The sequence below is a fragment of the Accipiter gentilis genome, chromosome 16, assembly GCF_929443795.1.
Source record: "Accipiter gentilis chromosome 16, bAccGen1.1, whole genome shotgun sequence".
In the NCBI taxonomy this organism is placed as follows: Eukaryota; Metazoa; Chordata; class Aves; order Accipitriformes; family Accipitridae; genus Astur; species Astur gentilis.
Window position 1 is genome coordinate 20,399,664 of NC_064895.1, and position 11,842 is coordinate 20,411,505.

Genomic DNA, 11,842 nt, shown 5'->3' on the forward strand with positions numbered 1-11,842 from the left:
CAGTTAATGCCGCTCACAGGGAATGAACAATTCAGGTCCTGTGAGGGTGGTTTAGTGTTTTACCCATCCCTGACTATATCCAAAGTGACAACGGGTCACTTTTTACAGGCACTGTGGTACAGGACTGGGCACGAAAAGAAGGTATCATCAAATGGGTGTTTCATACCCCAGATTATGCCCAGGCTATTGGTATGGTCGAATGAACTAATGGTTTAATCAAGAAACATGCTGATGTCTCACATCACAACTGGGATACACAGTTGCCACAAGTGGTCTTTATTGTTAATAACTGCTGGGGAAGTTATGGAAACCCAAAAATTAGAGCATTTTGCTCTGCTGAACCATTAACAGGTGACATCCCCTCACCTGATAATCAGAGGGGTTGGCTCTCACTGGAAATACATGCAGGCCAACCCATCATGGTAAAATTGCCCTCTATTGGCATTGTACCTGTGACACTGGTAAAGCCCATGGGCTTATGTGCCTGGGAAGCCTTAGATAAGAATGGGAAAGTTCATTGCATAAGCACTCGATAGATAATTCCTCTTTTCTAAGACCCTGTCCCAAGGCCCAAGGTGCACTTTGTGCTCTTTTGTAAGACCATGGAAAAGTAAACCATTTGAATGCTCCTGCTGATAGCAGTAACAACAGCAGGCATGGACGACAAGGACCTGGACAACAATGTGGTGGCTAAAATGATACTGGGATTTGCACTTACGGTAAACTTAACTTAACTTCAATAATGGCCTGTCTGCCTACCCCTAAATCACTAGAGGACCCCCTACCAATCTTTGTGCAAAACATTAATATAACGCTAATCCTTGAGCTCACATGGCAACTGTGCAATAATTACAGCTGGGCCTGGGGAAAGGTTGGAGGTCACACTCATACCATCTATAGTTGGTCACCTGGCACAGTAGCTGCAATTCAATATGGAAGGCAAAGTGCAATTACCCCTTCCTACCTGCTAATAAGGCCATGGGGTGGAGTTTTAATGGTACAATGCCATGCTTTAATGTTCCCTGGGGAATTACTGAACATAATGACCAATGGAAAACAGATGATCATTCTTTACCAAGCTGTTAAACACCACCTGGTGCATTAGACACACCAAGAATAATAGTAACAACTGTCCCAACACTTGTCAAGAACCAGGGTTCAAGGGAGCCTAGGAAAAATGTCCCTTCAATTGCACATGGGGACCTGACGGGGTTGGGCAAAGGAATGGGGTACCACCAGCAGAAAAATCCCTGCTTTGGGGTTGCCAAACAGAAATCCACTGTGAGAGCATAGATAAAATGCCATTATTGTGGTTATAACCCCCTGTTTGGGAAGCTTTGGTACAGGGCTGCCTGTGTAGTAATACCAGCTATGCATGGCCCACTGCCCTGACATGTAACACTTATGGAGACTGTCCTCCTCATGCACCCCCACAAGGCCTATGTCAAGCATCTTATGAGCCCACCCCTCCCAATCTAGTATGGCCATGTTCCCATGGCCGCTTGTATTCCCAGGTACACCCAACTGTCCCCGGAATGGCCTGCACATTAGTTGTGCCTTCCCTTTGCCCCGTTTGTCGAGAAGAGCCTTTATGCCATAAGTGGTGGGATTGCAGCCCCCAGGAGATACAACTGCTAGAGAAGGGAACATGGCAGAGAGCAAAAATGCAACTGGGATGGTGGCCGGAGGCCATTCATGACCTAACCATGCAGGTGTCTATTTTAGCCAATTCTACATCTGACAGCTTAGGACTCTTGAATGACCAATTACAACACACCAGCAAAATGACTGCCCAACACTGAGCTGTATTAGACCTGATGTTGCTAAAAGAACAAGGCGTGTGCAGAGTGCTGGATTTATCAGTAGAAGATTGCTGCATTTATATCCTAAATATATCCATACCCCTTTGAACCCAACTTGACAAAATGAAGAAAGTAGCAAAGGACTCAGAGGCAATTGCTGCTGCATTAAACACCAACTGGCTGGGAAAGATTTTTAACGCATTTGGGTTCTCCCTGTCAGGATGGTTGACCAGTCTTTTACTATCCTTAGTAATGGTTATAATCATAATTATTGCTATTTGTATTGTAGTAAGTTGTGTTAAGTGCGTGAAAATGCAGTCCATATCCATTGTTAGAGATGCTCCTTTAGAATTAACCCAAGTAAGATGTTCTAACAGATGTTCCAATAGTTGTTCTGTTACAACTGTAGAATAACTGAAGAAATGATGGTTCATAATGAGCATCAATCCTCACCAAGACTGTGCTCCGTTCTAGCTTTGGAGGGAAGAGGTGGCTGTACCACCACTCCAAAGAAACCTGTCAGATTGTGACTGTGGTTACAGGGTGGATTATGTAGCAGGTACACCCAGCCCGATGAAGACTGAAACTTCTCGGCCACTGGAAGGAAAGGGTTAAACTAGAAGCTGAGGTTTGGGGGTCAAGCCACCCAGCCCACATGGTGACTGGATTCATGTCCACAGAGTGCCCCAAGTCAAGTACCCCAGCGACCTGAGCCCTCCAGAAACACCTGATCCAGCAAAACACCTCAGTTGAGAGAAGTTTCTAGACCCTGACCATAGATGACCATGAGCCCTGATCTGACTTAGGGTACAGAGCCTGCCAGAAGACCCCTTTGAGCCAGTCTTCCTCGGAGCAGCAGGTCTGCAGTTGGAGACTCTCCTCTTAGATCAGGACGCCGTCTAAGGAAACTTCCCAGCGTTGAGTTCCTCAGCTTATCCATGAGAGAGAGATGTGCGCATCTTGAGTCATCGTTCTAAGCCTACATCTGGTTACAGTTCATGTAGTGATAGTTCCCAACTGACATCCTGAACCTGTAAATAAGTTGTGTTTGTTGCAGCATTTATGGCCTAATATTCCTGTTCAATCTGGCTGTTACATCTCAATATCATAACATTCCTGTTCAGTTTGACTGTTGGATTTGATATCACTAAAGAAAATTGACTTTTGAAGTATATCACTGCCAGCCTCATGTTTCTGCGACGCTGGAATGAGGCTGGGTAGCAATGCTAGTTGCAGGAGGGTGGCCTGTAGTGTCCCCAGCCTTTAGCCATCATGGCCTCTGTGCTGGCAGTTGGGAACTGTCTCCCCCAACCAGTACCTAGTTGGATACCTCCCCCTCTGGCCTGGGCCCAAACTGGGATTGGCCCAGTGCCTGCCCCTGCCCTAAGCCAAGGCTGTCCTGGAACAGCGTCTCTGGGCAGGACCAGGGTCAGGCCTACCCTGGAGTAGGACTGTGGCACTCCCTCCTGGGCCAGTAATGCTATGAACATATAGTACAAGGACTTCTGAAAATATATGTTTGCTTTCTGCAATAAACAAGGGAATATTTGGATCCACAAGTGTCATTAATGTTAATAGCGGAGACGGGGGGGAAGGTTTAAAAAGTCATCCCTCAAACTTCAGTATACTTTCTGGCTCCCTAGCTGTGATTCAGTCCTTGTGTGCCTGAAGAAGAAGCAGCAAGGGCTGGGCATTAAGCACCGCACAGAAGGCTGTGTAACCAGCCTTTGGAGGGGAAGAGGTAGCAGTGCCCTATGAAGATCATACCGTGGTGTTTCTCATTGGTCTTACCTCATTTCACATGGATGAATGCAATGGAAAGGTGCTGGAGGATTGATGGGAACACAAGAAAACTTTTCAAGAGACAGTTGTAAAATAACATGCAAAGTGTCCTCACTGGCCAGAGGAATTGTGTTATGTGGGATTTATTTGCCCATTTACGAAACTGGGGATCCACGCAGGAACCCAGTGCATGGGATAATTTCACATCTCCTTTTTCTCTAAGGGATTTTCTAGATAAATAGTAATGGCTCCTTGCTCAAGGCAAAGTTGTAGTTTATGTCGCCTCATGCAAAGAAAACATGAGGAGCCTGAGGCAACCTTCTATTACTCACTGCAGGTGGGGAAGATGAAGGATGGTCTGAAACATGTGCCACTGGGGTAACAGGAAAACAAGCTGGAGCAGGCATTAGAGGCAGCAGTGCTTGGTAAGAAGGGAAATGAGCTCAAAGCACAGAAAACATGCATCTTCTCAGAGCAATTCAGTTTTTCACATTACAGTAATACGTAAGTTCCTACCCCTGCCTAAATTGCCTTTTCCAGCCAGGAGCCTGGGCAAGGATGTGGCTTCAGAAAGCAAAATGGAACTACAGAAGCTGTCTGAGGATTCTCATCTTCAGTCCCCAAATACAGGGACATCACTTCCAGCAATACCAGAAAGCTGCGCTGCCTTGTGTCTGCGTGGTTTAACCCCAGCCAGCAGCTAAGCACCACGCAGCCACTCACTCACTTCCCTCCCAACCCAGTGGGATGGGGGAGAGAATTGGGAAAAAAGTAAAACTCGTGGGTTGAGATAAGAACAGTTTAATAGAACAGAAAAGAAGAAACTAATAATGATAATGATAACACTAATGAAATGACAACAGCAATAATAAAAGGATTGGAATGTACAAGTGATGCACAGTGCGATTGCTCACCACCCACCAATCAACGCCCAGTTAGTCCCTGAGCGGTGATCGCCAGTCCCCCCAGTTCCTATACCAGATGGGATGTCCCATGGTATGGAATACCCCGTGGGCCACTTTGGGTCAGCTGCCCTGGCTGTGTCTCCTCCCAACTTCTTGTGCCCCTCCAGCCTTCTCGCTGGCTGGGCATCAGAAGCTGAAAAATCCTTGACATTAGACTCAACATTACTTAGCAACAACTGAAAACATCAGTGTTATCAACATTCTTCTCATACCTAGCTCAAAAACATAGCCCTGTACCAGCTACTGGGAGGACAATTAACTCTATCCCAGCTGAAACAAGGACAGTTCCCAATGCTCAGTTCTCCTTGATGTACTCAACAAGCATCTTGAGTCTAAAGGAGCCTCACTTATTTGTATGTAAGAGACTTTGTTGGTTGCTGACTTGCAACAGGCCATGTGACACAGGCCTGGAGAAAATCAGTAAATTCAGAAGCCAGACTGATATATAAAGAGAGTATTTTCTCTTGTGAAGGCAAGAGTGGGGCAGATGACATGGTAATTACATATTCTTCATGAGTGCTGCTTTTCTTCCTTTGCCCAAAGCAGCTTTGGAGAAAGCATCCCTATTTCTGTATCTCTTATTTGCACTGCCTTTCCCTTCCACAAGAAATATTCATATTAAGAAGGTTTGTCATTGTTTAAAGGGAATTCAACAGCAGTGAGGGGATAACAGAACGCATAGTTGGTTGATGATGATGTGGGACCTTCTCCTGGAAGCCCTGAAGTGTGTACTGCAGCACCAACCGTTGTCAGAGGCCAAAGCTTGATACAGAGTCATACATTCCTAGGGGGGATACTGTCCTCTTTCTCCTTCCCCTCTAAGCTCTTCAGCTTTACTACCTCTGAGAAGATCTGGAGAGGAGAACTTGGAAATTGAGTGCAGGATCCATACTTTGCTGAAGGCCTATGCAGAATGAGGTATGGGGACATGCGGAGAGAAGGACAACAGTAATGAATGGTGGTTTTCTATTGAGTAAAAAGCAAAAGAACTTGCCACAGCCTTTAGCTGTCATCTTGGCAATGAGCAAGGGTGTCATTGCTCCTCGCGGGCCTAAAGTTGTTATAATCACAGAGCCCTAAGTCATCATTTGGCACCACCTGCTTTGCCTCAGGTAGCAATGAAATAGTGTGGGTGGACACTCTAACAGTGCGAGTGCGGCCCCTCCCCCCTCCCCCACCAAGACCTGGTGGTTTAGAAACTTTGGCTGACTCAGGTCTACCTGTAAGACCTCAGTAGACCATGGTCCGTGGAAGTGGGGGAGGTAGAAGACTGCCAGAGGAAAAGCTATGACACATCATGATAGCAAAGTAAACAGGTCTGATGTACAATGATGTACAGGTCTGTTGAACAATGCTGAATTAAAACGGAACAGAAAACAACCTCCTCAGTAATAAGCAGCAGACTCAGAGGCCCTCAGTGATTGGATGTGATTTTCCTGTAGACATGTTTTTACAGCTGTGGTTAATGCGTGACTAATCCTTACTGTGGAGTAACCACAGAACCACTCCTAGAGTGTGCAAGCGCACATTTCAGCAGTAGGGGTTTTGTTTGAAAGTAGAAATGGTAACATCCGAAAAGAATACTTAAAACCAACAACACTTTTGAACAGGGCTCTAATCATTTATGCCATGCCCCAGAAACTTGCAGGTAGGCTCCAGTTTACATATATAACAAAAACCACCTCACAAGAACAATAAACAGTTCAAAGGCTTCTGTTTTCAGGTGCCTGCTATCAAACATTAACACCAGTATTTGAGCAGGAAGAGCAGACTCAACCAACATTTTCAAGAGCGTATGCAAACTGTCTTTTCCTCCAGTAGTACATTAATAGTAGCAATAACAAAGCCACATTTTCAGTCTGCATAAAAGGCAGGTAATGTAGCTCAAAACCAACCATATTTTCCCCTGTGCCACGCTGAGAACAATAAAACTCCAAGAAGACCTTGACCCATTGCTCTGGGTCATGAAGATTGAACACTCAACTGCTATTTTAAGTTATTCATAAAGTCAACTTCAGGCCTGGATGTACTGAATGAGAAAGGACTGATTCCTCCAACAGGAGGGCTGTGTGCTGCCTGTAGCTGCATGTACAGTCCTACTCACTTCATGTGACAGTCCCCGAAGGGCTGGTCAAACCCTGGTGTCCATTCAGAGCTGGGCTGAAGGCCTCTGACCATAAAGGATGGATGATTAAGATGATTTCTGATTGCCAGCAAAGGTAGCTTTTCAGATATCCTCCAAGTATGGATGGGTAAGTAATTAGATGGGACACCCTCTCACTCAATTGTGATACATCCAAACTTTCTGGTTTTATGCAATCTCTGCTTTATTTTGAGGGCTTCTAATCTGTGGCATTTCTTTGAAAAGACAATAATATTCTTTTATGGCCTTTTGAAATTATTTCAGCCTTAATTCCAGTTGGTTTGATTTTGTTCTGCACTGAGAATATCCTAAGTTTTAACACGTTTAAGCTTTCCTTATCTAAAGCTTTTCATGAGGAAGTCTGGGTGTATCTGTTAGAATAACAAAAAACCTATTGGGATTCCGTTAGGTCACAGATCGGCTCGGCTCGTGCAGCAGGGAATGGCATCCAGCACACCGCCTAATCAGGGCAGCAGCAGGTTGATGAACAGTGTGTGCCCATGCTTAGGGACCCACAGCGGCCTGGAGCATCCCACAGAGGAGCAGCCCCTTGTGCTCAGCACCTACTAATTCCAAATCTGATGGGCATCAGGAACCACTGCCTTGCAGAAAAGAAAGATATCTTGTTCAGAAGCTGCATTTCTGTACTACTGTTGAGTATCTGCTGACACTCAACCCCTCTCCTTTCAGAATGAAATGCAACCTGTTTTACCACCCTAGGAAAACAGCTAGCCAGTCACCTAACGCACAAGTTCCTAGGCTTTGTTTTGAGGGAGAAATACACTGGTGGCATCAGCAGAAGTTTCTTCCATGCTGCCCCAGTCCTTTCCTCAGCGTCCTCCCCCATCTTAATCACCTGCAGCAGCTCCTAACTGTGTACAGAAGGAGGGATCTAGCTGGCTCCTGCCTATAATTTCCAGAGATAAAGCAGGTGTGACAGGTTTTGATGGTGGATTTTTGGAGGGCTTTTTTTTTTTTCTGCATCCTGTTTGGAAATATATTGCATACCACAGTAGTACATGTACCACAGTTTGGGGACCCCTGGACTGGTGGCATATCTTAAGCATACAGCTGGCCCCCACACAGGTTCTTGGGGGCCAGGAATGCTGTGATGGTTGGCTCAGCCAAGTAGGGGTTCATGCTGAGGACCTTTCTATACAACAAAATCACATGGCTTTAGTTAAAACTGGAACAGCTGTGTTCTGAGATCCACTATCTATACAAATGCTAATATTTCTTTATTTTTAAATCATGCCTATTTATTCTTTGCTATATGCCATTTTAAAGTAGGATTTTCTACTTCTAAAAGAACTTCATATTTTCTGACTTTTTTAGATTTAGTGACTGTCCTTACCTAGTTCCTGTTTTGATTTCGAGTTAGCACATACTTGTGTGTGCATGCACATGCATACACATAAGCATGTGTACACGTATAAATGTGTTTGCACAGACAAAGCAGAGTACATTGGTCCCGATTATGTTTTGTTACCATCTCAAATAATGGTCCAGAAGGCTGTCCATCTGCTTTTCCCATGCTAAAGCACACTAGGGGAAGGAGAGTAGTAAACTAGAGTAAATAGAATAAGCGATAAATAAGAGCAGACCATCGGCACTGGGGTAAGATGAGACTGTCTGTGTGGAACAACAGAGCAGACTAAAGGGTAGGTGATAAACCCAGCAGTGTTGATACCTTAAGACGCACATTGCTCCAGATGGCTACACATTGCATCATCCTCTCTCTGTCCCCAGACTTTCCTCTTGCGTTTGCTGCTTTTATGCTAGTGGGGCTGAATCTTGTTAGAATCCCAGCCTGGCTTATCTGGATTATGCTATAAGCAATAGTTAAGCGTAGAAATGTGATGGTTTAAAGTTTGAATTAGATTTTTTTTTTCAGGCAGTGTTTGCAGAGAGGTGTAATTTGGAAAGTTTAATGATAGACAATTTGAAGAAACAGGTTGAAGAAGACCTATTTCACATTTTCTAACAGAAGTGGCACTGACTTGCCTAATTAGTCTAGTCTCTTAAAAGAGGTGGCTTTCCAGAAACCTCCACCTGGAAATGTGGCGCAGCTGACCTTATCTGTATTAGACAAAGAACTTTCTTCTCAGCTTATAGTGAAGTGGCCTGAAAAATTCCAACCTTGATCTAGAGATTGTTAGGAGGAAAAACAGGATAAGAGAGGAAGGGGTTTTTTAAACTGGTCTCTATTCTTTGCATAGACTATTGGCTGAAAGATGTCCTGCTGGCTCAGGAACATTTCATACCATAATCTTCCTGAACATCAAACTTTGTATTCAATCCATTTTGATCTTTTGCCCCCACCATTAATGGAAGGATTCTCAAGGTTTTTAACTATTTCAATGTTTATACTTGCCTGTTTCTTTTTTTTTTTCCTTGCTCCCATATTATTCTTTAGGCTAAATTGCGCATCTCTCTCTTTTGAGTTGTCCTGTACCACGACAAGCATGCAGACAGCAACTGTAGGACCTGTCAGTCTGTGGTTTTGAGCTGAACAAACCAAACAATATTTAGAAAGATGTCCCCAAAATGAGGTCTTTCCTTCCTTCTAACTCCCTTTCTTGCAGAGCCTGCTGCAGGCTCCTCCTCAGCCCATTCCTCACCACTTTACAATTCTTTGACTAATCCCCAGCTTCCTCCTGATTATCCATTTTCTGTGTGGCACTGATAAATTGCTTTACTGAAGTTCAATTAGATTAGATTGTGTTTGACTGAAAAAACTGCTATCAAAAAGCAAGAGATCTAATTAGTCTGGCACAATCTACTTTTGGTGAATCTATTTCATATTTTTATCTCACATATCAGCATTCTATCTTTTAATTTTTCTATCCATCAGATCCTTTTGTAAGATTGTGCATACTCCTGAGGCCATACCTTTTCTCCCCTCTTTCCTTAGTGCAGATACTGCACTTCATTTTTTGCAGTAAAACTGCTGTCCTCTAATTTGACAAACTTATTAAAAATGCTGTCTGTCAGGCTCCCAGTTTCGTGAGCTAAAGACCACCCCAGAATGCCAACTATTTGGGTTTGAGCCTCTATCTCACCATCTCCTGCATATTTAAAAGATTTTTTGAGTTTTGCTGCTACCTCAAATGGAGCAAATTTCACCCTGCACCTCTATTCCACTACTCATTTTCACCAATATACATACTAGTCCTGATGAAGACTCAGATAAGGCATTTATGAAATGTCTGAAATAGCTTTTTTTCTCAGTACCTCCATAGAGTGGCCCTCTTTTTTTTCCTGTTCTCTGTTTCAATTACAAGATTATGCAGCCTTTTAGATTCGCTTTAGCTTCCTTTATAGGATCTAACGCAACCTGACAAAGTAAGAATTGTGAAAAGTCTTCCTCCTCTCATAGTTTGCCCTCCTTGACATTTGGTGCATTTTCATCCTCCAGCTCATTTTTCCAGAACAAAGGAGGAGTCAGATTTTCTGCCAGCCACATTCTTTACATCTCACTTGTGAACAAGAGCAAATGTGGTAATTGCTCCAGCGCAGAAGAAAGTCACAAAGCACAGTGAAGAGAAATGCGACTCAGGAAAACCCAGGCTAACCTGTGCCAGAATAGAGAGGCAGACTACCCCATCTATAGCTTATTTTCTCTTAGCACAGCAAAGTTTCTCTCAAGTGCACCCTGAGGAACAGACACTGTTTTTCAATTCTAAGGGTTTTCACATAGAAATTTCCCACTTGGCTCAGCAATTCATTTTTTCCCTCCCTGCCACCTTAACTCCCCACATTAGCACTGACTAGAAAAGTGGAAGCAAAAGTCTTGGGAAGCCCAAAGGAAGAGAATTGATAGGAGGTAAGACACTGCTATGCAGAACAGTCAACTCCAATCTTACCAAGTCTACCCAGTTTAAGGGACTGGCAAAGTTGGCATGGAGCTATATTTTGGATTTGTGTGGTGGGGTTTTGGTAGCAGGGAAGGGGCCGCAGGGCCGTCTCCTGTGAGAAGCTGCCAGAAGCTTCCCCGGCTCCGAGTCGGCCCCGCTGCTGGCCCAGGCCGAGCCCGTCAGTGACGGCGGTAGCGCCGCTGGGAGAGCAGAGTTAAGAGGGGAACCTGCAGTGAGTGAGGGGAGTGGGAGGGGAGAGGAACCCCTGTGCAGACCCCCAGGTCAGTGAGGAAGGAGGGGAGGAGGGGATGCCCCCGCAGCCCGTGGGGAGACCAGGCGGCAGGCTGTGTCCCCCAGCCATGGAGGGGAGCGGGGGAGCAGATGCCCACCTGCAGCCCGGGGAGAGAGGAGCCCACGCCGGAGCAGGGGGGTGGATGCCCCACAAGATGGCCGCCGCTCCGTGGGGAAGCCCGTGCTGGAGCAGGCCGTGACTGAAGGACTGCAGCCCCTGGGAAGGACACACGCTGGAGCAGTTCATGGAGAACTGCAGCCTGTGGGAGGGACCCCACGGTGGAGCAGGGGAGGAGTGAGGAGTCCTCCCCTGAGGAGGAAGGAGCGGCAGAGACAATGTGTGAGGAACTGACCCCAACCACCATACTCCGTCCTCCCGCGATGCTCAAGGGGAGGAAGGAGAGAAAACCGGGAGTAAAGTTAAGCCTGGGAAGAAGGGAGGGGTGGGGGGAAAGTGTTCTAAGGTTTGGTTTTACTTCTCATTATCCTTGTCTTGATTTGATTGGTAGTAAATTAAATTGATTTTGTTTTTTCCCCAAGTCAGGTCTGTTTTTGCCCATGACCGCAAGTGGTGAGTGATCCCTCTCTGCCCTTGTCTCGACCCACGAGCATTTCATTGTATTTTTCTCCTCCTGATCCCACCGGGGCCCAGGGTGGGGTGGGGGGGTGGCGAGTAGTGAGCAAGTGGCTGCATGGTGCTTTGCTAGTGGCTGGGCTTAAACCACGACAAGCTAGGAAGCACTTTCCAGCTTTGTTTAGCTATGGAAGCAAAGTCTTCTAACCTCAATCCTTCGATCGTTTTGTCTTATCTCAAAACCTTCTGATTATCAAGATTCCTCCAAACATTTTCTGATGGGAAACACACAGCCCACATGGTTCCATTGTAAGCAAGAAGAAATTATAAACTAAAAATACGGTGGCTAGTTTACAGAACAAAAAAAAAAAAAATAGTTTCTTACAGCCAAAAGCCTTGTAAAAGGAAAGAATTGTATAAGCTGCAGT